Source organism: Rana temporaria, chromosome 8 (genome assembly GCF_905171775.1).
Source record: "Rana temporaria chromosome 8, aRanTem1.1, whole genome shotgun sequence".
NCBI classification, from domain to species: Eukaryota; Metazoa; Chordata; class Amphibia; order Anura; family Ranidae; genus Rana; species Rana temporaria.
Window position 1 is genome coordinate 122,553,618 of NC_053496.1, and position 26,448 is coordinate 122,580,065.

Sequence of the window (26,448 nt, forward strand, 5' to 3'; positions counted from 1 at the left end):
TTTAAGTTACGTAAGCGCAATTTTGTGCGCAAATGCGCTGTGGATACGGCACTTATGACACCAACTTAGGGCGCCGTAACTTAAATGACATAAGTTTTGAGTAACTTATTTTTCGCCACTGGCTGTGGATTTGGCCCTAAGCGCCCAGAGGCGATTCAGTTTGCATGTGTTGCGCTATATAAGTTTCTCACTCACTCACATACACAAATTATATAAATAAAATTTGCGTACAGTGTTGCATGACTGTACAATTGCCAGTTAAGGTAGCACAGTGTTGAATAGCAAAACATGGTCTGGTCATGAAGGGGTGAAACCTTTGGGAGGTCAAGTGTTTGAGTAATACAGAAAGTGGAGATAAAAATGTTTTTTATATATATTGCTGTGAGGGCTGTAAATATAATTTGTACATTTACATACTTTTTAGGTGAGCCCTAGACAAATATCACAGTGTGAGGTTTCCCAACCCAAGGGAGCATGGTGTGCTTGCTTTTTGTTTCTCCAGGAGCTCATCAAGCTACCCTGACTAGGGAATAGTGAGTAGAATGTATTCAGTTCCTTATTAAGCGTCACTGAGCTACCCTCAAATAAGACACCTGGCTACATGTAATTCATGGTGCCTGTAGCTCTGTTAATGGGAAATTAACTTATTTTGAAGAAAAAAAAAATGTTGCAATAAACCACTTGTCAAGCATCCAACTATGTGTTGATGTCCCAATATATATGGACCTGACTGTATGTCGACCTGCCATGCAGTCGGTTGGCAACAGTACTTAAAAGACCCACACCAAAGAACAAGGTGGACTTCTCCTTGCTCCTCGTCAGCTGGGATCTCCAACCCCACTAAACCTTATATCCTCTCAGAGACCTGCACTGAGAGGAATCAAAGTGTAGAATTAGGTGTCCCAAGCACTTCTGGGCAATCTGCTAGCGGTACACCTAAATCCAATTTTAGCAGGAAAATTTCCCTACTCCAGTTACTAAACCTGCAAAAGAAATTTGGTTCCAGCCATCCACATGCTCAGCGGCTGAATGCTAGTTTGGCTAAATTGCTAGCACTCCAACTGCTGCCTTTTCAGCTGGTAGACTCTCCCCCCTTTCGAGAATTTGTGGAATGTGCGGTACCTCAGTGGTAGGTTCCCAAATTCCAATTTTTTCCCTTGGAAGGCCATTCCGGCTCTCTACCAGCATGTGGAAGGCAATGTCTTGGCCTCGTTGGACAGGGTGGTCATCGGTAAGGTGCATATTACCGCTGACTCATGGTCCAGCAGGCATGGACAGGGATTTTACCTTTCTTTCACAATGCACTGGGTAACTCTGCTGGCAGCTTGGAAAGATGCAGGACAGAGTGCAGTATTGCTGGAGCTTGTTCCGCCACCATGCCTCCAAAATGCTGGTAGTGGTGATTCTTCCACCCCTCTCCCCTCCACCCCCTCCTCTTCTTCCTCTATGACCTCTTCCTGTGCATATTTGTCCTCGGAACCAGCGGTGCTCCATAAGCGTTCTAGGGGCTACGCAAGCACTCAGGCAAAAAGATGTCAACGCGGTGCTTGAGTTGGTTTGCTTCGGGGACCTCACACAGGGGCAGAGATTCTGTCAGCTCTGCAGGGGCAGGCTCAGAGGTGGTTGACGCCACGCAAGCTGCAGCCAGGAATGGTGGTTTGCGATAATGGCACCAATCTCCTCTCTGCCCTCTGACAGGGACACTTGACCCATGTTCCCTGTTTGGCTCACGTCCTTAATTTGGTGGTGCAGCAGTTCTTGTGCAGGCACCCGGGCTTACAGGATCTCCTGAGGCAGGCCAGGAAAGTCTGTGGGCATTTCCGCTGGTCATATAATGCCAGTGCTCGGCTGACTGACCTTCAAAAGGAATGCAACCTGCCCAAGAACCGCCTTATCTGTGACATGCCCAACAGGTGGAACTCAACGTTGGCAATGCTGCAGCGGCTGCACATGCAGCAGAGGGCCATCAATGAATACCTGTGCAAGTATGGCACCAGGACAGGGTCAGGGGAGCTTGGCTATTTTTTCACCACACCAGTGGCTCATGATCAAGGATGCATGCACTGTCCTGTCACCATTTGAGGAGGTCACGAGGATGGTGAGCAGTGACAGTGCATGCATCAGTGATACTGTCCCTCTTGTCTACCTGTTGGAGCACACACTGCATGGAATAATGGACAGGGCACTTGAGGCAAAAGAGAGGGAGGAAGAGAACTTCCTTACCTCTCAAGGCCCCCTTTATCCAGACAGTATTCCTGTAGGCCCACCGCTCACACAGTAAGAGGATGAGGACTGTGTCAGCATGGTGGTGGAGCCTAGCACTCAGCATCAGTCTTCAAGGGATCGTTTTCAGTCCCCAGAAACCCATGGACTTGTATGTGGCTGGGAGGAGGTGGCTGTGGATCATGTCACCCTTAGTGACCCAGAGGACTTCGGATCGAATGCCTCAGCAAACCTACGCTGCATGGCCTCTCTGATCCTGCCAAGCCTGCAAAAGGACCTGTGGTATCAACGAGAGGGATCACTACTGGCTGGCAACCCTTCTTGATCTACGTTACAAGGGTAAGGTTGCAGAACTTATCCTGCCTTCACAGAGGGAGCAGAGGATTAAACATCTTCGGGAGGCCTTGCAGAAAGGTTTGTGCAATGCGTTTCCAGAGCCTGGGAGGTTACAATTTCCTGGTCCTCCTGGACAACGTGTTGCTGAGGCTTCGGTCAGTCACAGAAGGAGTGGTGGAGAAGGTGGCCGTCTGACCGATGCGTTCAGACAATTTTTTATTTCGCAGCCCCAAGGTCTGATCGGTTCCAGCAACCATCGCCAGCGTCTGATTTACATGGTTCAGGAATACCTAGGGGCAAGATCAGACTTGGAGACCTTTCCAACTGAAAATCCGCTGGCTTACTGGGTCTTGAGGATGGATCACTGGCCAGAACTTGCACAGTATGCAATTGAGCTACTGGCCTGTCCTGCATCCAGCGTTCTATCTGAACACACATTCAGTGCTGCTGGAGGCTTTGTAACCGATCACAGAGTGCGCCTGTCCACAGACTCAGTTAATCGGCTCACCTTCATAAAAATGAATCAATCAGTATTGGATCACCAGCTACCAAGCACCTGATGCTGATGTAACCAAATAATTTTACTATGAATGCGAGATCCCTTGAAGACTGCTTACGCTGATGCTGAGTGACTATCCTGTTATGCTGAGCGACTATCCTATTCCTCCTCAATGTTCACGTTGATATCTTCTAAGAACATTTTTGTTGGGCACCACCACCAGTGGCTAAAGCCCAATTTTTGTGCCCCTGTTTAACATTGGCGCGTAATTAAAATTTTTGCTGTAATATTTTGCAGCAGGGCCCGTTCCTGCACTCAACAAGAGTATCTGTGAGGCTTTACAGTGTTGTGCCACCACCACTGCCTAAGACCCAAGTTTTCTGCCCCTGTTCAACAGGGGTGCGTAATTACAATTTTTGATCTAATATTTCTCAGAAGGTCCCGTTCTTGCGCCCACCAAGAGCAACTGTGCAATTTTCTGCAGAGCATATAGGGCAGGCCGTATAGTATATAAGGAGGTCCCCTACTTACAAACATCTGACTTACAAACGACTCCTAATTACAAACGGAGGGAGAAAACAGGAAGTGAGAGGAAATCTACCCATAAGAAGGGAAATTCTCTCCTGTAAGGCCCCTTTCACATTGCACCTGTAGCCGCGGTGGCGGTATATCGCCGCTAAAAATAGCGCCGAGATTGCCGCGGGAATCGGCCGCTGGCGGGGCGGTATTAACCCCCGCTAGCGGCCGATAAAGGGTTAATACCGCCCGCAATGCGCCTCTATAGAGGCGCATGTTAGGCGGTATTGCCGCGGTTTCCCATTGTTTTCAATGGGAAGGAGCAGTATACACACCGCTCCTCTCATCGCTCCAAAGATTCTGCTGACAGGAGATTTTTTTGTCTCCCGCCAGCGCATCGCCTCAGTGTGAAAGCCCTCCGGCTTTCACATTGAGGTAGCTGGGCAGGAGTTTTTCAGGCGGTATAGCAGCGCTATTTTTAGCGCTGTACCACCTGAAAAACTCCTCAATGTGAAAAGGGCCCAAGCGTTAATATGGGAAAAAGGTGTCTCCACTGATGCTTTATCACCAATCCTTGTTTCCCTAATAACCCCAAATTTTAAAAATCCAATTGTCATTGGGACAGAAAGTGAGGTGAAATCTTCTGAACAGGGGCACAGACAGCAAAACAAATGTTACAGGGGTGATAACCCTTCCCTATGCTATTCAAAAAGCTTAAAAATATTTTTTTGGGATGGAGCTACACTTAAAAAAAAAATTCCTGCTCCAAATTACAAACAGATTCAACTTAAAAACAAACCTACAGTCCCTGTCTTGTTTGGATCGCCTGTATACTGCTGTACAGAGTATATAGAGCCTGGGGGCCCCACGCCTTTGCTTTTTTTATTTGGGTGTGGGGTTCCCCTTTGTAACGAGACCCTTGCTCGCTCGCTCGCTTCCACTCTCCCGACACTCCTCTGCTACTAGTGAGTTAGCTTGCAGATCGCAACGTCTGATGGTCCGTTCATCCAAGGCGCCGGGATCCGAACTACAGCTATGTGCCGGGATCCATTAGAACAAACACCAGGCAGGCTGTATGTAAGTTCAAACCGGAAGACCTTTATTGGAAGTACACAACACACTTTTAAACAGAATTTGGAACATCCCGACCCCAACAATCGCTTTCCTATTGGTCAATTGTAAAGTATATGTAGTCCTCCTTCAGGTCCTCTTAGGCATGCAAATGAGGACTTAAAAATGAGTCAGAGGGGATTGGTCCTATAGCTTGCATTATGTCTGCTATGTGTAATGAGACAGAAGCCCCAGGGGGCAATCAATGTACACAATAGCCAGACACAGAACAATGGAGCCGTCTGGAGCTTTAAGACAGGGAAGAAGACCCCCCACTGTGTAACAGCTTTCAAGGAGGCAGACTTCTGCATTCCAAAGTCCATGACACCCTTAATATCCATACAAGACCCAAAGGGCCTGGTAATGGGCTGGGGGGTTTACCCATGCTGTTTTTCTCAATAATTTTCATCCATATTGCCGGGACCCGACATTTCATTACAGCCGCAAGCAGTTTTAAATGACTTTTATACCTTTAGAAATGTCATTTTGTGCAGGGACTGTTCTAAACACAGGAAACACACACCACTTTACAGGCATACTATAGACACCCCCCAGGTATGACATTTAAAGGAATATTTCACTTTTATTTTTTCACTTTGAGCATTATTAATGTAGCACTACCCCCCTAGGAGCTGCTGGTTATATTTTTGGGTGGCACATTACCTCTGTATTCTCGCTGTCTAGGGTGAAAAGAGAGAGTCTGAAGAATTCCAATGTCCACACAATACACTTTTTTCTTGGATTCATTTGGGAGAACTTCAGAAGAAAAGAAGGATGAGGGGTGGAAGGGTAGGTAGGTTCAGGTGCATAATCAAAGTAAGAAAACACTCTTTTTTTCCAGCAAACAGTTCTCGTCGCAACTCTAGCCAGAGTGGGTATTGCTCACCCGGATAGGTCCCTCTCACTGGCCTAGCAGCCGGGATGGCGCACAAAGCAAAGTACAGTCTCTGCCACAGACCTTCCTTTGTAGATGAGACACTTTTGGTCCGGAATCCCCTGCCACAGGATTCAGCACCCGGATCTCTTTAGCTTGGCTACTTTAGAACTTTTAGATCCGACAGGTGACACTATCAAGCCTTTCGGTGTGCGGTGCATCCTTCGATTAAGTTTCCAGGCCTTCTCCCAAGGTACCAGCCTCTTGTATGACCCTCTCCAGGATTGATCCTCCCCTGGCTTCTTTTAATCAAGTGGCTTCCACCCGCAGGACGGACAGCACAGGATCATTCTTTCAGCACAGGCCCCATCCAGACAACTGGGCCCACAAACGAAGTCGCAGCCCTGGGCCAACGTGGTCCCGGAACCAGGATTCAGGATGCGCACCTCAGGCCAGGTGGGCCACGAGGCACGGGCGGACGACAGACCCCGCACCAATGGCGTCTGTCCCTTAAGTACCCCTCCCCAGAATACACAGCGGGGTGACCACTCCCACTGATTTGTTGTTGAAGGGAACACTCAATACACCTTGACCTTGCTTCTGCCACCCTTGACCTGGGGTGGTAATGACACCCCCAGGCGAGCAATGGTGGATACTCTCAGCACAGCCATGGCTGGAACAGAGGCTAAATTGCCCTTAATTACTCTGGTCTGAGCCAAATAACAGCTCAGACCCCCACTAAATTTAAAGCAGCGCCTGTTCAACAGGAGCAAGGCGCTACATTAAAATCATTGCTCCCGAAAAAAGATTCGTTTTTTTAAAACTTTTTTTGCATTGATACATGTCCCCTGGGGCAGGACCCGGGTCCCCAAATACTTTTTAGGACAATAACTTGCATATTAGCCTTTAAAATTTTCACTTTTGCCTTTCGAGTCCCATAGACTTTAACAGTGTTCGAAAGTTCGCGCAAACTTTCGATCCGTTCACATGTTCTGAAACGGGGGGTGTTTGGCTCATCCCTAATCACTAGCATTGCTTGCACATATAGTATCCACAATTTGTAAATAACATGCCCCCAAAGGAGCCGCTGTCAGATGGGCCCTCTGATCTTAACCTCGACCTCCTCAAAAGCCTTGCACCTCTGACACACCATGTTAAGGGAATACAAGCAAACAATTGAACACAGAAAATAAGATTCACCCCCCCTTAATGACCAGGCCATTTTTTGCGAAACGGCACTGCATTATTTTAACTGACAATTGCACGGATGTGCAACACTTTACCCAAATAACATTTTTGTCCTTTTTTTTCCTATAAATAGAGCCTCCTTTTGGTGGTATTTGATAATCTCTGCGTTTATTTTTTTGGTGCTATAAACAAAAACAATAAAAGACTGACAAGTTTGGTTTGAAAAAAAAAATTTTTTTTGTACGTTCTGCTATAAAACGTTCCCAATAAAAAAAGTAAAAAAAAAATAAAAATGTAATCTAATTGCTTCATAAATGTAGGCAAATATATATATATATATATATATATATATATATATATATATATATATATATATATATATATATATATATATATATATATATATATATATATACTGCTACATATTTTTGTTAAAAAAAATTGTGTATCGATTGTTTTGCCCAAGATTATACAGTCTACAAACTATGGGATAATTTTTTATACTAGTAATGGTTATCAGCGACTTATAGCGGGACTGCGATATTGCGATGGACAAATCAGACACCTAGCTGACACTTTTAAAACTTTTTGGGGACCAGTGACACTGATAAAGTAATCAGTGCTAAAAAATATGCACTGTCACTGTACTAATGACACTAGCTGGGAAGGGGTTAACATCAGGGGCGATCAAAGGGTCAACTGTGTGCCTAGCCTGTGCTTTCTCACTGTGTGGAAGAAGCTTTGACTAGGGAAAGGCATCAATTCGTGTTCCTGCCTTGCAGGAACACAGGATCAATACCTTCCCTTCTGAGAGAATGGCAATCTGCCTTATTTACATAGGCAGATTGGTGTTCTGTCTGTGAACTGTCTAATCGGCGGGTGCCCCAGACCCAAAAGTTTCACATCACATACTAGGTACGTCAACTGGCATAGCCATGCCGCAGTTCATCTACGGTGGGTGGTCCACAAGTGGTCAAAGTCTAAAGTTCACTTTTTCAGGCAGGATTTTCTTTTCATAATAAATAGAAGTCTTTGGTAATTTCATTTCTAGCCCAGCCATCCCACTGTGCTTATTTCTCCATTACCACGTCTATAGCAGCTTTGAAATTCTGTTCATTTGAATGTTTGAAAAATGTTTTTTTGCTGCCCTCACTTCCTCTAGATCAGTGTTTCTCAATTCCAGTCCTCAGCCCCCCCCCCCCCAACAGGTCAGGTTTTCAGGATTTCCCTCAGATGAAAAGGCTGTGGTGATTACTAAGGCAGTGAAACTGATCAAATCACCTGTGCAAAATAATGGAAATCCTGAAAACCTGACCTGTTGGGGGGGCCTGAGGACTGGAATTGAGAAACACTGCTCTAGATCATGCGACATCTAGAAAGCTTTGAATCCCAGAATGTACTGCCTTGTTAGGCGTGATAGGGCATGTTCAACACTGGCTCACACCTCTCTCATTACTATAAAACTTTACACCCATTTTCTGTACAATCTGCTTTAGATCTCCCATCAGCTATGTAGTACAAGGGCCTGTCTGATTTGATAAAAATTGAAAAGATTTTTCAGGTGTGTCTGCCTATTTCATAGTTCTGCTAAATCTAAAGGAGATTGTACAAAGACTGTGCAATCAGATTGCATAGTGTATGGGTAGCTTTATACAAGTATATAGGAGGGAGTGGATGGAAATACTCAGCTGTCAGGCCAGCGTTCACATCTCCATGTAGCGGGAAGTCACATTCTTGCATTTTTTTGGGGGGCATTTTGGAGAGTTTTTGCTTATTAAGCATAGGGCAACCCATTCACCTGGCATGTGGCCTGCCCTACACACAACAATCGCCCCATAGCATAGAAAAGGAATTTTAAATTTTTTTAAATGGAGTGGAACATGGTGTGTTTTTTTTACCGTGCTTTTAGATGTTTGCAGGACATTTCTACAAACGCAAGGCAAATCGGTTTGTTATGAACGTACAGAGGTAAATGAAGCCTCATTGTTCTTTGGTAAACCAACCAATTTTACTTTCCGGTCCCATTCACACTCACCGCAGTAGGACCATACAATTTTTGGCTCATTTTTTCCCACAACAGGCATAGGCCAGCCCATTGATTTTAACAGGCTGCTCTACATGTGGGAAGTAGCTAATGGGACATTTTGGCATTGCGGGTTGCATATTTTTTTACTGTGCATTTTGCTGCGTTTCTCACTTCTTTTTTAACCACTTCCATACAGGGGTGTTATACACACATCCATACCAGGCCTATTCTGGCACTTCTCTCCTACATGTACAAATCATAATTTTTTTGCTAGAAAATTACGCAGAACCCCCAAACATTATATATGTTTTTTTAGCAGACACCCTAGGGAATAAAACGACGGTCATTGAAACGTTTTATCTTGTACGCTATTTGCGCAATAATTTTTCAAACGCCTTTTTTTTGGAAAAAAATTGTTTCATGAATTAAAAAAATAACAAAACAGTAAAGTTAGCCCAATGTTTTTGTAAAATATGAAATATGATGTTACACCGAGTAAATAGATACCTAACATGTCACGCTTTAAAATTGCGCACACTCATAGAATGGCGCCAAACTTCGGTACTTAAAAATCTCCATAGGCAAGGCTTTGACATTTTTTACAGGTTACCAGTTTAGATTTACAGAGGAGATCTAGTGCTAGAATTGTTGCTGGCACTCTAACGCACGCGGCGATACCTCACATATGTGGTTTAAACAGAGTTTACATATGTCGGCGGGACTTGCGTGTGCGTTCGCTTCTGCGCGCAAGCTACCGGGGACAGGGGCTTTAAAAAAAAAAAATGTTATTTCTTTTTTTTTTTTACATATTTATTTCTATTTTTACACTTTTTTTTTTATTTTTTATTTTTTATTATCACTTTTATTCCTATTACAAGGAATGTAAACATCCCTTGTAATAGGAATGTGTGTGACAGGTCCTCTTTATGGAGAGATGCGGGGTCAATAAGACCGCACATCTCTCCTCCAGGCTGGAAAGCATGAGATCAGTGAAAAAAAATTCACCGATCTCATGCTTGCTGTTGCTTAGCAGCCGCAATTGCGGCTTTGTTTACTTACGGGGACCCGGGCGTGACGTCATCACATCGCGCCCGGGTCCTCCGACGGTCATAGAGATGACTGGTGACCATCTGGTGATGACTGGTGACCTCCCGCCACCTGCAAGAACGATCTAGCGGCGGAGTGATCATTCAGATATCCCCCCACAAAGCCCAGGACGTCACATGACGTCCACCCGCATCGAGGAGGGGTTCCTGCCGCTGTAATTTCACAATGACGCGGTAGGGAAGTGGTTAAATGTGGCAAATTGTGTGTTTGCTTCTGCGTTTGGTGTGCCTTTAACAACTAGTGGCACCAAAGGGGCAACTATATAATTTGAGGTGTATAAAAGTGGCCATACTCTATACAAACAGATTGTACAGAAATTGCACAATCTCCTTTAGATTTGCCAAAACTATAACATAGGAAGATACACCATCTACCCAATCATTCTGTATCCAATCAGGCAGACCCTTGATCTAGTTGATAGTAGATCTAATGATATTGTATAGTGTATGGTGAGCTTTATAGAACCCAGGACATACTTCTCCCGTTTTCAATACTACAGCTCTATCCCACATAGGCTGCTATCCGATTGCTCAGCTCCTGTACACTCTGCCAAATGAACGATCTATGCAAGATGAAAGTAAGGTAGAATTTTTTTTTATGTCTGAGCATTTTGTGAAAACAGTGATCCCTGATTGCATTGGAAAGGTATGCAGCTGAGGTGGTTGGGAGGGATCTCCTGGAAGGGGAGAGCAGGTACAGGATGTGTGCTAATGAGGTCAGTTGGTGAACTCTGTTTTGTGTCTTAACAGTTTTCAATTACTAAGGCATGGAGACATTTTTATAACAAGCTTGATGATGAGGGCTGTGTAGGATAAATATAAAGCTTTTTCTTTTCTGCAAGAAGTACATTAAAGTACTATCTTCTCTTATCCTCCTCTTCTTCTACAGTCCCCGATGCATTTCCTGAGTGCAGAGCCTTTGGAGTCACTCTAAACATAGTTTGGTGTGTATTGCTAGAGGTTTTTTTTTTTTCTTGAGAAGGTGCATGTGATCAGAACAGGGCCAATCAGCACTGTCCAGACAAATGGTCAGGGGTCCTGCAGCCTCATAGAACAGTCAGAGGAGAATGAAAACGACTACAAGCTTTAACCAGATACTGATAGAAGTAACAAGACTGCTATATACTGCTGATGAGAAAAAGGTATTTAGCAGTTAATATTTACTAAAATAATTGCACTGCCGTGTTCTGTGAGAGACCAGATGTAGTGAATGCAGCATCCTGGGTTTAGCAACACTTTAATCATCTATTGGTACATAGGGGGAGCTGGAATTTAGAAAAAAAAAAAAGGTGAACTTGACCTTTAAAGCAGAGGTCCACCCTAAAAAATATATGTAGTGCCTGGTTACTTCAAAGTACCGGTGCTATCTAAATTTAGAGGGAGATCAGAGTGTTAATAGAACTCTGATCCAGTTAATGTGTTCAAACTTAGGTCTCTGTCTCAGCTTGGCTGTGCTGTGGGCTCATTCTGTTGTTGTTGGTGTGTTCTTCCCACCCCAGGGCAGTAGGTGGCAGCAGTGGAGTCAAGATTTGGGTACTTTTTCCCAGCAGCCAATCAGGAGGACTGGGCCTCGCTGTGCATGCTGGGGGAGGTTATTTATGTGACAGACGCCATTGGTTCTGGGTCTTCTTCTTCGTGTGCGGCACTCACCTTTAGGGTGACTGCACCACGGTGCCCCGGCGTTATGGCCTACCGGGCCGGGGCGTGCGTGCCAGGCGGTGTTCCTGGTTCCAGGACAATGTTGAGCTGTGGCAGGGAGCCCAGTGGTCCACTGGGTTCCCAAATTTGAAGATCCCAAGCGAGATGGCCGATCGGTGGGGAGTCCATCTAAGAAGAGCCAATGAGAGGCTGGCGATCCAATAGGGTCTCGACAAACCAGGCACTGAGAGGCTGGTCACCTGTCAATCGGTACCTGAAAGCTACTTGAAGGAGATCCAGGCGTAATTCTATCAAGGAGGGTCACCCCCGAAATTACAATCAGGAAGGCATGTGGCAGAGGTCTTTCCCTAAATTCATTCCAGGAGGGTCTGTGGCAGAGACTTATCCTCAAAGGTTCGAGCGATACCCTGGTGAGAGAGGCCTGTCCAGGTACGCTATTCCCACTCAAGCAGGAGTGGCGCAAGAAGTGTTACATGTGGGAGCAGGACTGTTTCCCCAAATTACTACGCATGAATCTGCTATGTTTCTTCTCCTTCCAACTCTACCTTCTTCACCACAAGTTTTATTGTTTTTACCCGGCTGGGTAATAAAGAGCACAGCAAAAGACACCTGTCGTGGACATTCCTTTACTATTGCTGTATGCATCATACACCCCTAGGAATTCGGAGAGCCATGAGGTAAATGTGCCACTCAAAACAAACCAGCAGCTCCTCTGGGGGTAGTGCTACATAACCTTACCAGAAATGGCTGTTACTAGGCAGATCTTCCTAATCTTTTGATCTGTCGGGTCAACATCTTTGGGTTTCCTGCCTTGCAAAGAACTTGTGGCTTCAGTGGCTCTCACAAAAAAGTGTGCAGATGCCAAATCCTGATGCAGCCAATGAAATAGGTAGGTTTACAGTCCTACACATAAGCCTCTAAAAAATGTCTGCTTTGCTTATCCACCATCTGGAAAAATGAGTTAGTGATAAGTTCCATCATATGTCAAACTTTGGCTTTATTACCTGGTTCAGTACAAGAATATAGGCCGTTTTATATTGAGAAAGAAGAAGGAATTCTCTATTTATTGTGTGTACACAAAAAAAAAAGTTGTTCTGAGTTGTTCTGCAGCCAGAACCTTAAATGTACTTTGTGCTGACAGTGAGCATATAAAAGTGCTCCTTCCCTCCCTCTTTCCCTCCCTCCATCACAGCTCAGTGTCCATTCCCTTGTAATTGGCTCTCGAATTATTTATGACATTAATTGCTGTATTATCGACTGTCTGTCAGCTGCCCTGCCAGTCAGTCCATCGTTGTGAGCTCACGGTGCAGGGTGCAGCCTCCGTCAGACTGACAAGCTAATTAGACCCGTCACCCGCCTCTGTGACAAATGTTGCTCTCTTTGAACAGTTCCCTGAAATAGGCTTCTATTTTCTGGCCCACCTGTCTATCCCACCCCCACCTTTTTTCTGCTTCCACACTTTGGCAGCTAATGGTAAGAACACAGAAGTGCTTGTAAAAAAAAAAAACACAGAAGCCAACATTATTCCTGTATTGACAGAATACTATTTTATCTAATGCAGCGTCAAATCATACCTGCCCAGTATCAGGCATGGTTTTTAAGTACTGCATAGTGATTTAATGACTGCTGCGGCAATGCTTTTTCCCAACTATGTGCTATTCATACTACATTGATCAGTGCAAATTCTCAACTGAAGATGTTCCTTTAAAGACTTATCATAATAGAATAAAGCCCCGATGTGTCTTGTCCTGCCTGACCTCTCTCTCAAGAACCCGTGTAATTTAAGATTTAAGCAATAGCTTTGGTTCATATCCCCAAACCAAAAAAAAACAGGCTTTAAATGTCAGGCGATGACATGGGCGGCAAGTCCACATGCTGGCTACTTTCTAATTAATCAAAATAACATCTCTTTTTAGTCATTAGACAGAAAAATCAATGGAGTCTGTTTTTTTGCAGGCAGCCAGGGACAAAAGAAAACACCTTGCGTTTCAAGATCTGTACAGTAGTTAACCATTTAACCATTTGTCAGAAAAGACATTATAGCTTTACTGAGCATTTCAAGTCACAAAGCCTACCAAAAGGCATTGTTGTTACTGCATTGTTCACGGTGTGTGTACACGCTGGGAAAATACTGATGAGAACGCCATTTTTTTATAATTGCCTTCTGTTGGGACATTGAGATTTGATGGTTTGTGACTGGATGACTAGACCCAAAGTGGCCATCCATTCATTTACAAACACATCCACTATTTCTTAAACATTTGGCATTTTCTGCAAGGCAGTATTTATTTTTGTAGATATAAAGATAACCCATCACTAGTAAAATCTGAATTTAGAAATGTTCACATTCCAAATTGTGTAAAGATTCACATACATTAACCAATCATCTGCACATGATTGAGTATTTGAAGTGACTATTCTCACAATTAATTGTATGAATATTCTTAAAAGTTCTAGTAAATCAGCCTCTTGTGCTGTATAGTGGGATGGTATCAGTCTATGAAAGGCATACCTCTCAACATTTTGACATGTGAATGAGGGACACCTACTAGTAAACGTAAATAGACATAGGACACACTCCCTGCCACACCCCCTTAAAGGAGAGCTAACAACAAAAAAAAGGTTTATTACATCTACAAGGGCTTTTTTTTACCACTACTATTCCTTTAAATTGGCTTTTAAAATTTACAAATGCAACAATTTAGAATTTGGATTAAAGGTTTAGCTCTGGGAAAACGATTTGAAAGATAAAAAGTAAATTTTATATGCAACTAATGGGAAGCGATCTGTGCTGAGCGGCTTACTGTTCATTCCTAAACTGAAGTATAGTTAATGCGGTTAATTATGCTTCAGTAATGAACTGACACAGGTCCCTTTTTTGGCCGCTAGCGGGGTAAAATCGCATCGTTAGCAAGCTAGCCGTGCTGGTCAACATTGTTTGTTAAGCTATTGTGTGTTTGGTTTCCTGCTTGCCGTGTGCTCTACAATTGTCTCTGTTACCGATCTTGACGTGTTCCCGACCATCATCGCCTGCTTGTGACCCTGACCTTTGGCGCGTTCTCTACTATCCCTGTCTGCTTGTGACCCTTGGCTTGTTCTCCGTTTATCCTTGTCTGCTAGTCACTCCGACCTTTGGCTTATCCTCCTATAGCCTACCGTGAGCATGAGCTGGGAGACCCTGGGGGTCGCGACCTGGAGTCGGCTGCAGCATAGTCCATCCTCATCACTAGAGGCTCTGGTGAACACCTGCTGGCTCTTAGACTCCACGCCCTGGGGAATCTTATGTTCTAGCTCCCTGTGGGATCTGTGTTGGCGCCCCAGTAGACCTGCCTTCCTGCACCCCACCCAGGGTTCCATCCGCAGCAGTCAGCCGTAGGGTCTACTATCATAGCGGTGCACTCCTAACCCCAAAGGTGTGCATCTGTCACCTGGCCTCAGGTGACCTGACACCATTGATGTTAGTATAATATCTGCAGCTGATTGTTAGGCATTCAAACCTTTCTACATGTTTTCCATTTCATTATAAAAAAAAAAAAAAAGTTAATAATTATGTGAACAAGCTACTAAATACTATTCACCACCCCTTATGTAAAATGTGTGCACAACTACATAAATTGGAAACATTATGACTGCTGTGCAAAATGTATGCTGTCATTGTAGGTAAAAGACTCCAAAATGACAGCTGGTAGTGTGTGCCTATAGTTTAATTAGCTAGGCAGTCCGCTTTCCTCCAGTACTACAGTAACTTCTTTTAACCACTTCAGCCCCGGCTGAATTTCCTGACCAGAGCACTATTTGCGATTCAGTACTGCGTTGCTTTAACTGACAATTGCGCGGTCATGCAATGTTGTACCCAAACAAAATTGACGTCCTTTTTTTGCCATAAATAGAGCTTTCTTTTGGTGGTATTTGATCACCTCTGCGGTTTTGATTTTTTGCACTATTAAATAAAAAAAAGTCACAATATTGAAAAAAAAGCATTTTTTTTTTACTTTTTGCTATAATAAATAAATATAACAAAATATATATAAAAAAATTCTCTCTCAGTTTAGGCCGATATGTATTCTTCTACATTTTTTTAACCAAAAATATCGCAATAAGCGTATATTAATTTGTAACTTTTGCGCAAACCAAATAGGGAATAGTTTTATGGCATTTTTATTAACTTTTTGTTTTATTATATCCTGACTGCGACATTATGGCAGACACATCAGACACTTTTGACACTATTTTGGGACCATTGTCATTTCTACAGCAAACAGTGCTATAAAAATGCACTGATTATTGTGTAAATGATACTGGCAGGGAAGGGGTTAACCACTAGGGGGCAAAAAAGGGGTTACATGTGTCCTAGGGAGTGATTCTAACTGTGGGGGGGGGGGGTGGGCAATCAGTGACACAACAGTGCTCATGTTCCTGATGAAAGGGAGCTGTCAGGACCTGGACTTGAACCTGGGACTGAGCTGTGTCTGGCAATGAACCTTCTCACTGATCTGAGATGCTGGACAGCGCCTTGTCAGATGCTTTAGACAACCCTGCCTTGTACCTCGATTTCAGCTGAACCTTGAACTTCCTGATATAAGCAATGCCTCTGCACTTCCTCCTTGCCAGAATATTGTGCCATCTGCAGCCTGTATCTCACTCCTGTCTTCCCTGCTGCCATCCATATTTTCTACTGATTGTTATCGACCCTTGGCTTGTTCCTCGACCACGCTTCTGCCTGATCCCAACCAGCAAGTACTCCTTACCAACCTTTTGGCTTGTTTACCGACCACGCTTCTGTTGGATCCTTACCTGCTCATCCGCTACTGAACCCCGGGCTTGCTCACCTCCTGGTGGGGCGATCCTGAGGACCGCGACCTGGTGCTAACACGCAGCAAAATCCATCTCCACCGTCAGGAGCTCGGGTGAACACCGGTTAGCACTTAGACTCAGGTGAGCCTGTGTCATCTGCCAGGCCTGTGTACCTATCTTGATGGTCAGTGGTAGTCCTGCAATTGCTGTAGCAATTGGTCTTCGAGCCTGACCCCTGATCGTGACAGGAACAGTAGATCACTGTCCTGCCACCGAGTCTGCTGGTCCAGTGGGCACAATCATGGGCGCACGCCCGCAAATTCAAAGCAGCGTACAGGTACGTTGCTTTGCGCAGCCGTGCCATTCTGCCGACATATTTCAGAGGTAGCCAGTCGGCAAGTTGTTAAAATACATTTTGATATTCTTATACTCAAATATTTAACCTGTATAAAATGAAAAATAGTAACAATGGTTGAAAAAATGATTTCACTTTAAAAAAAAAAAGGCACCTACTCTCTCATTAGCATATAATTGTTGTTAGAATTAGCCAAATATCTGTCCCTGCATAAGCTCTCTGCAATGCCCTGAGCCGTTTTTTTTCCAGACTCTTAAGAAAAAGATGCTTCCTCTATACCAATAACCTTTAAGTGTCAGAAAGCTAAGCCTGTAATATAATTAGTACGAACATTTATCTAGTCCCTGGGAAATAATTAATAGGATATTTTTTGTTCTGCTCCTGAGGGAACATTCACTCACGGAATTACAACCCACTAAATCTATTTGTATGAAATTCTATTTGTGCATCTCAGGGCAAACTTATCAAAAAGCGCCCAATTGCTGTTCAGGCATAAAGCTCTCTTTGCATTAGCTTTCTCCACTGCTTTCTTGCCAAATGTGCAAATGCAATATATTTTCTCTATGTATTATTAATTGTGTGTTTATTAATGCATGAGACTACACGCCATTTCAATACAGAACAAAATGATGCATTTTGTACAATACAACACTCCTGCAGAATGTCAGGAAACTTAATATAACATGAGGAGGGACAAGGGGAAAAGCAACCTGAAAACAAGGGGAGAACAGATGTTCTAAATTATAAATCTGTGGCTACGTCCAGGGGAATGTTGGTTAGAAGGCAATTTAATCTCCGTATGACAACAAGGCTACATACCTGTGGCTTCTAACACTGATCTAAATAGGTCACAGTTCACTTTTTTTTGGTTGTGCTCAATTGTATAAATTCACGTTAGTAACTTTCTAAGGGCATGCTAAGGTCAAAAATCTATCAACTCTTCACTCCTGTTCTGACCATCCTGCTTTCTTGAACAAACACATATTGTACAATACAAAAAAATAATATTTAGTGCCATAACCTATTTGTTGCTTCTTTCTTGCTCTATAAACTGCTAAAGTGTTCTTTTGGGGTCCTTGCAGTTTTGTTACAATGTGCAAGAATACTTAAAGTGATACTAAAGTCTCTTTTTTTCCTTAAAAATAACGTCATATTTACCTGCACTGTGTAATGGTTTTGCACAGAGCAGCCCAGATCCTCCTCTTCTGTGCTCCTGGCCCCTCCCTCCTGTTGGGTGCCCCCACAGCAAACAGCTTGCTATGGGGGCATCCGAGCTGAGTCACAGCCCCCTGTGTCTATCAGACTTCAGACAGAGCCGCGGCCTGGCCCCACCCTCTTTCTCTCCTCATTGGCTCACTGACTTTAACGGACAGCAGCTTTAGCCAATGGCGTCACTGCTGCTGTCTCAACCAATGAGGAGGGCATTCCGGACAGCCGAGTCTCAGATAAAAAAAACTTCTGCCTTTAGCCCAGGTTCACACTGGGCTGTGGGAATGAAGCCGTGAATGTTCAGCTGAACTCGCATGATTTTACTCCCGCCTGTCAGTCCCGATTTCGGCCGCTATTAAAAATACATCCGTACAGGTTTCTGCACAGATGTCAATGTAAATTGCGGACCAAAACCGCAAAAAGTAGTACAGAAACGACTTTTTTGAAATTAATGCAGCTCCGCAGATGTGGCGTCACATCAATTATGACAGTGCCATTGCCGGCAATTGACGCCGGTTTGACATGTCAAATAGCATTTCAAATCGTACCAGTGTGAACCAGGGCTTACAACCACTTTAATAACACACACACACAAACTTACAGCAAGGATATGATATGGCACACTGTAGTGAACCATCACTACAGTGCAAAGTTAGTAGAGACATATCCCAACAGACTCTGTGCCGGTTCACACTATGCAGTGCAGGAACTGCATGCAATTTTGAATAGGAATTACACAGCATTCCTGTTCAAATTCAGTGCAATTTAAACCATTATTCTTTATCACTCAATTCGCACCAAAAATGTGCAGGAGCTATGAGTAAGCATCTTACGATGTGAAACATGTTAGCCTTTTTTTTTCCCTGTTGTCCACTTTTCCATCTTGACTGCACCACTTTGGATTATGTTGTGATCTGATTTTATCCAATAAAGACGTTGTTTAACGGAGTGCGGCAGTCCAGGATTTTTTCCAATTCCATGCACCTGTGCAGAGCTAGCATCTGTCGGTTTCAGTAGGGTGGAAGCAATCCGAGGGGTCAGTAGCTTTTAGAGCGGTATCAGTCCTTCAGGACAATTGTTTTGGCCACACCAGAATCAGATTGGTGTTCCCACCCATGCAATCCGATTCTGCAAATCGCACTGCGATTTCAGATCACAATAATAATAATGCTTACACTTATATAGCGCCAATTACACCGTTGCCGATGTGTCTAAGCGCTGATAATGGTTGTCATTATTACCCAACTCAATGGTACTAATTTTACTGACCTCGGAAGGATGAAAGGCTGAGTGGACCCCGCCGGGATCGAACCTGCAACCCTTGGGACACAGGCAATCACAGACTGCTGCAAAGGAGCATTAGCCCCCTGCGCTATCTTACCAGCTTAAGCATGAAAGGGGTGCGATTTGGATGCAGTGCGAAATCCACACCGCATCAGTGTGAACCAGCCCTAAACCCTGGTTCACACTGAGCTGCAGCTGAACTTGCATGGTTTCACTCCCGCAAGCCAGTCCCGATTTCACAGACATCTGTGCAGGTTTCTGCACAGATGTCATTGGAAGTCGCACTCCGAAATCACAAAAAATAATACATAAACTACTTTTTGAAATCAGTGCAGCGCCGCAATTGCAGCGTTGCAACAATTAGGACGGGGCAATTTGCCCCGATTTGACATGTCAAATCGCACCAATGTGAACCAGGGCTAAAGGCTGTAGGTAAAGCAAAAAGGTGGTTCAACAAAATACTGACACAAATGGGTGATCCTTTTTCCAAGTCAGTGATTCTGTTTTTTATTTACTTGATAACCACCCACAGCTTCCAATACCACTTATACGCCCAAATCTATCTGTGTACTCCTCACCTCATTCCTTCAGTCTCCTCTCGCATAACTAACTTACTAACTGCATCTCAGCATGGATGTCGCACCACTTCCTTAAACTAAGATGTCCTTTTATGAAAGTTAGATCAGTGGCAATCCCGAGTCTCACCACTGATCTCAGGTCATAAACAGTTTATGAAGCTGAGGTAATCATCGGAGAACATGTTCTCCACTGATTATCGCAGCACAGTGAGAATCTGTAACTGACTGTCACAGAAACGGCCAGTTTATGAAGGTGTGATCTCGGCACCTCACTGGCGATCTGTGACAGAATTCTCACTTTCTGATTCACCATCTCAGAGGTGGAGAATCAGAGAGAGAAGCACAAAGCTGGCTGAGTATTGTGGAGAAAGAAGGAAGTGTTTTGACTTCCATCCTTCACACAGGAGCCCCTACAGTCAGAACACATGTTCCCCACTACACACCCCAAAATGAGCAGGTTAGGAATTTATAGTGTATGTGTGTGTATATATATATATATATATATATATATATACATATACACACACACACACACACACATCATCATCATATAGCATATATATGTGTGTGTGTTTATTTCTATGTGTGTATATATATATATATATATATATATATACACACATACATACACACACACACACACACACACACACACACACACACACACACACATATATATATATATATATATATTAGCTCAATACCCGGCGTTGCCCGGTCTTCCTATCTTAACCTTTTGGGGAGGAAAATCATAGTAATATAAATATACCCATCTTTTATATAAGGGTGTAGGTAAGGGTTAATTTAACTGTCATATATTTTTATTTGGCATATAAGTAATATGTGTACCAGGTATTATTGAAATATCTCCAGGCGTACAGAAGTTATGTGGGAACATACATTTCCCATTGATTTGCATGGGACTTTAAACAAAAACCCTGACCCTCACAAATGGGGGTAGTTATGGGATAAAATAACTATCCTATAGTTTAAGTGGACATATAAGTAACATGTGACCAAGTGTTATCGAAATATGTACAGCCGTTTGGAAGTTATGAAGTAACATGTATTTCCCATAGAGTTGAATGGGACTTTAAAGAAAAACCCCGACCATGGCAAATGGGGGTGGGTAAGGGTTAAACCACCTATCCTATGTTTGTTGCTGACATATAAGTAACATGTGTGCCAAGTTTCATGTTAATATCTTTAGCCGTTTGGACGTGATGCTGGAACATACATACATACACACACACACGTTGAGTTTTATATATATATATATATATATATATATATATATATATATATATATATATATATTATTCTACCTGCATTAAAATGCTATTTTTAAAGTCATTTTTATATAATTTTTAATTTATTAGTAAAAAAAAAAAAAATTGTAAACCCTAAAATATGGTTTTACCCATGAACTGTTTTATTACAGTTATACAGGGTTTATATTTGTATACTTTATTAAAAAATATTTTTAATGATTAGAAATGTATTTTTCATTTATATGAATGGTGTATAGCTGCATTACATATGTGGGATTCCATTCATTTACTATACACCATTCACATTTTAATAGGCACATGTATGAGCTTTAAATATTGATTAAATGTTTTTTAATAATTAAGTTAATGTATATTGTTTGGTGGGAATGTAACTTTATTATTTTATTAATATGTGGTGTATAATACGGGCTGATTCGTGTTTAACTTTTGTATTTTTCACTTCCTCGTACTGTAATCCCACTACATCACACAAGATTATAGTGAGAGAAGCCGTTCTCAGGAGTTTCCAGGCGTTTGTAGATCGCTTCTCATCTCAACATGAGAACCGATCTACAGAGCTTCATAAACAGGCACTCTCCTCTGAGAATACCTGAGAACTGAATAGCGGTATTTTACCGCACTTTTATAAAAGGACACCTAAATCTCTCTTAGCCCAGGTTCACACTGGGCCGCGGGAGTGAAGCCGTGCGAGTTCAGCTGAACTCGCACGATTTCACTCCCGCTTTTCAGTCCCGATTTCGGACGCGATTTCAGAGACATCTGTGCAGGTTTCTGCACAGATGTCAATGTAAATTGCATCCCGAAATCGCAAAAAGTAGTACAGGAACTACTTTTTGAAATCGGTGCGGCGTCGCACCGATTAGGACGGTGCCATTGCCGACAAATGCCGCCGATTTGAGATACGATTTGACATCTCAAATCGTACCAGTGTGAACCAGGTCTAAAACTGAGTTTCTAATATTCCCCCCCACCCGTGCCCCCCTCCATGACTTTTCCATCAAAATCAACAATGCAACCATCAGTCCCTCCCCTCATGCCAGGGTACTAGGTGTAATCCTAAACTCTGACATGTCATTTCATACTCAAGTCCAATCGTCAAATGTTTGTAGAATTCACCTCCGTAACATCTCTAAAATGTGCCCCTTTTTAACAAATGAAAACACCAAGCTCCTCATTCACTCCCTTGTTATCTCTCGCCTTGACTATTGCAACTCCCTTCTCATTAGGCTGCCTCCAGGCTCCATAGGCTATCCCCTCTTCAGTCTATCATAAATGCTGCTGCCAGACTTATCCACCTTACCAACCGTTCAGTGTCTGCCAACCCTCTCCTCCAATCCCTACACTGGCTCCTGATCGCCCAGCGAATTAAATTCAAAATACTAACCACAGCTTACAAATAGTGTTGCTCACGAATATTCGTATTGCGAATATTCGGCTCGAATATGGCATATTCGAGTATTCGCGAATATCATGAATTTCGCGGCCAATATTCGCTATTCCGAATATAAAAAAAAAATTGCGAAATTTCGCTAATGCGAATTTATTGCGAACATTTTGCAAATTTTTTTTTTTTCTGATTGGCTCTGATGCAAAAGAAGGGCGGAGAAAGTATTCTCGAATATTCGGAAATCGAATATTCGGAATATTTTATCAAAAAAAAAATGTTGTGAAATATTTTGACAACTGTGGTAGGAGAACTCTGATTGGCTCTGATGCAAAAGAAGGGCGGAGAAAGTATTCGCGAATATTCTGAAATCGAATATTGGTGATATTTTATCGAAATTTCGCTAATGCGAATGCGAAATTTATTGCGAGATTTTGACAACTCTGATTGTCTCTAAAGCAAAAAAAGGGTGGAGAAAGTATTCGCGAATATTCGATTTCCGAATATTCGCAAATACTTTCTCCACCCTTCTTTTGCATCAGAGCCAATCAGAGTTCTCCTACCACAGTTGTCAAAATATTTCACAACATTTTTTTTTTGGATAAAATATTCCGAATATTCGATTTCCGAATATTCGTTGAGAATACTTTCTCCGCCCTTCTTTTGCATCAGAGCCAATCAGAAAAAAAAAAATAATAATTCGCGAAATGTTCGCAATAAATTCGCATTAGCGAAATTTCGCTATTTTTTTTTTTTTAAATATCACGAATATTCAATTTTAGCGAATATTCGGCTATATATTCGTGATATATCCCGAAATCGAATATGGCGTATTCCGCTCAACACTACTTACAAAGCCATCCACAACTCTGCCCCAAGCTACATCACCAATCTTGTCTCCAAACATATCCCAAACCACCCTCTCCGCTCTTCTCAAGACCTCCTACTGTCATGCTCTCTCGTCTTCTCCTCCCATGCTCGTCTCCAGGATTTCTCCAGAGCCTCTCCCATCTTCAGGAACTCGCTACCTCAACCTGTCCGGCTATCCCCTACTCTAGCTACCTTCAGGCGATCCCTCAAAACACACATCTCTTCAGGGAAGCCTATCATGTCTCCAACTAATATTTTACCACTTCCATCAGCTCATTCCCCACAGTTACAACGTTTTGTACCACCTGCCCCCCACCCTATTAGATTGTAAGCTCTTCTGAGCAGGTCCCTCTTAATCCTCTTATTTTATAACTGTATTATCTCCCTTTTATATTGTAAAGCGATGCGTAAACTGTTGGCGCTATATAAATCCTGTATAATAATAATAATATTTATTTTTTTCTGACATGTTGGTGTTATAGCTTTCACTTGGATGTTATAAGTTGCACTGAGTAAATACAGCTGGATAAAACAAAAATGTGTCTGTCCTCATTTCAGACTGCAAAGTGTCACAATGTGATTATTTTAAAGGGGGGGGGGCGATTCTTTTCTATACCCACTGCATATAAATTGGGCAGACTCAATGGACCAGGGTCTTTTTTTTGCCATCACTCTGCTATGTATACATGTAAACACCTTCTATTGGATAGAATATTAATTTATTCCAGCCACTAGAATGCACAGACATGCTTTATGCATAAAAAGTGCAAATATGCTACTCCAAAAATGCGAGTTTGGGGCACTATGTTTAAGCCTGCATATTCATGGGCACATTCGCCAACACACAGCTGTGTTCAGAGGCAAAAAAAAAAAAAAACACCAGACACCTCTGAAAGCATTGTTCATGTATGAGGCTTTAAGGGTTAAAACAATCAACAATAAAAGCACACGGCATGGAGAACACTCACATCGACCACACTGGTCTGCTGCAATATGAATGCTATTTCCATATGATATATATATATATATATTTTTTCGCTGCAACAAATTGCTAACATGTTTTCCAAACTGAAACATCCTACAGGTATAAAATCAGGTTTAATAAAAGTAGCTGGCTCAAAAAATAAAAGGAAAGCTGATAAGTGTTTAAAACAGCTGACTCTGGGATTGTGGCGCCCCTTCAAGGTATGAGCCAGATGTCCAGAGAGAACTTTCCCATCTCTTTGATCGCTGCCGTTCCGATACAGTATATTATTTCAGAAGTCCAGCTTTTCAAGAGCAGGGGATGCAGGACATTTCAACAGTGATTAACTAAGAATGACAGTCACTGTCACAATGCAATATGTCACCCTGGAAATTGTCTCAGTGCTTTTATGCAACTGTTGGTGCCTTAATTCCTTTAACCCTGTAAACTCTGCTGTTAAATGTTGCACAGCACAAATACAGCAAAGGGTACAAATTTGCTGCTACTACACAAAACATGTTTTAAAAGCTGAAATAGGTTTACGGCGATGTATATAAAGACTTGCAGTCCATATTTAGATCTGCTGCTAGTATATGCATTATGAATGTCTTGCCCCAGCATCTGCACCTTCTGGTAGGATATTATATACAGCTTTGTGTGCAGGGGCAGGTTAATAAGGACATTTAAGCTCAGAATAAATACACACAAAAAAAAAAACAGGGTGCAAAGAAAATGGTGTTGCACACTGGTTTTTAAAAACATGAATCAAGAGAAAAATAAAAAGTAAAAATGCATCAATACACTTAAAAGCACATTTCTAAAATAGAGATAATACCCATTCAAGAAATGCAACATATTATTTCTCATCAAGTATACAATACATGTTCAAATTCGAGAGAAAAAGGTCTGTGCTGCGCGAGACAAACTCGCATGCTGTAGTGACAGTCCAATTGTGACTGAGGAGCTCATGTGTGGGCCAGGCAGGAGGTCACTGACTGACATATTAGCTAATCCACAGGTTAGGAAACCTGACATTACTTCTATATGAAGATTCAGCACCAGACTCTGCTCTTTTTCCTCCATCTTTCTGTCCTTGCACTCTCCATTTATATAACTACAAAAGGCTTCCCAAGTATATAAAGCACTCTGCAATGCTCCGCAAATAGTGTATCCTTAGGGTCTTTAAACTGCATCCGTGTAAACCACTGCTCTCTCAAATGTGTGGGCACTTTTAAATTATTATTATTATTATTCAGGACTTATATTTGTGCAGTGCTTTACAATATAAAAGGGAGACAATACAGTTATAATACAATAAAATACAAGAGGATTAGGAGGGCCCTGCTCAGAAGAGTTTACAATCTAATAGGATTAAATAAAACATTTTGTAGGTAAACTATATATTGTAAACATTTTAGCAAACTTTTTTTGCAGATTCATACCTGTATCCCTGTTCAGAAGAAACTGCTCTTAGTATCACCAGGCCCATTCTGAACTGATTGCTGAATGGGTGGGTCAACCTTCGTTAAAACCACCTGAGCAAGGTCAGTGTTGCATTAATAAAAACTGCAAGGTCTGCATCCCTTTGGTAGAGAATAAGGCCCCTTTCACATTGAGGCGCTTTTCATGCGGTACAGCGCTAAAAATAGCGCTGCTATACCGCATGAAAAAATCATGCCCTGCAGGCTTCAATGTGAAAGCCTGAATAGCTGCGCTACAAATATCGCAGCTATACCGTCACCGCGGCTTCACAGCCCAATGTGAAAGCAGCCTTAGCCTTGCAGAGAAATGATAAAAAAACAAAAAAAAACATAGTTTATAACTCAGTGAAAACTTCTGAAAAAAAAAAAAAAAAACGAATACAAGCAACAATCTGCACACTTGGAAAGAGTGAAAACAGTCCAGCATAACTGCATATATCTTAGTTACACAAGCAGGTACATCTATTGTCCCTGCCTGTCTGTCATTAGCTATACCATCATTTAAGTATTTTGTGGGCAAGCAAATTTTACAGCACAGTAAATCCTTAAATCAAACGACATTATAGTTTAATGAACTCAATCAGTAGCAGATGAATTTTGATAACTTCTCATTTTGCTACATTGCTTTACTTTACTTCCCTAAGACTGGCCATACACCTATAGATTTATCTGCAGATTTTCTATGGTCAGATGGAAAAAG

General features: G+C 42.5%; 1 long non-coding RNA gene across 1 annotated transcript in view; it reads right to left on the reverse strand.

Moving 5' to 3' along the window:
- The window catches only part of LOC120909033, an 82,470-nt gene extending 56,678 nt beyond the window's left edge, over positions 1-25,792 (reverse strand). Inside the window, exon 1 of the long non-coding RNA XR_005741216.1 lies at positions 25,710-25,792. This is a non-coding gene — a long non-coding RNA (uncharacterized LOC120909033). The remainder of the gene's footprint in view (positions 1-25,709) is intronic.
- Positions 25,793-26,448: the final 656 nt, after the last annotated feature.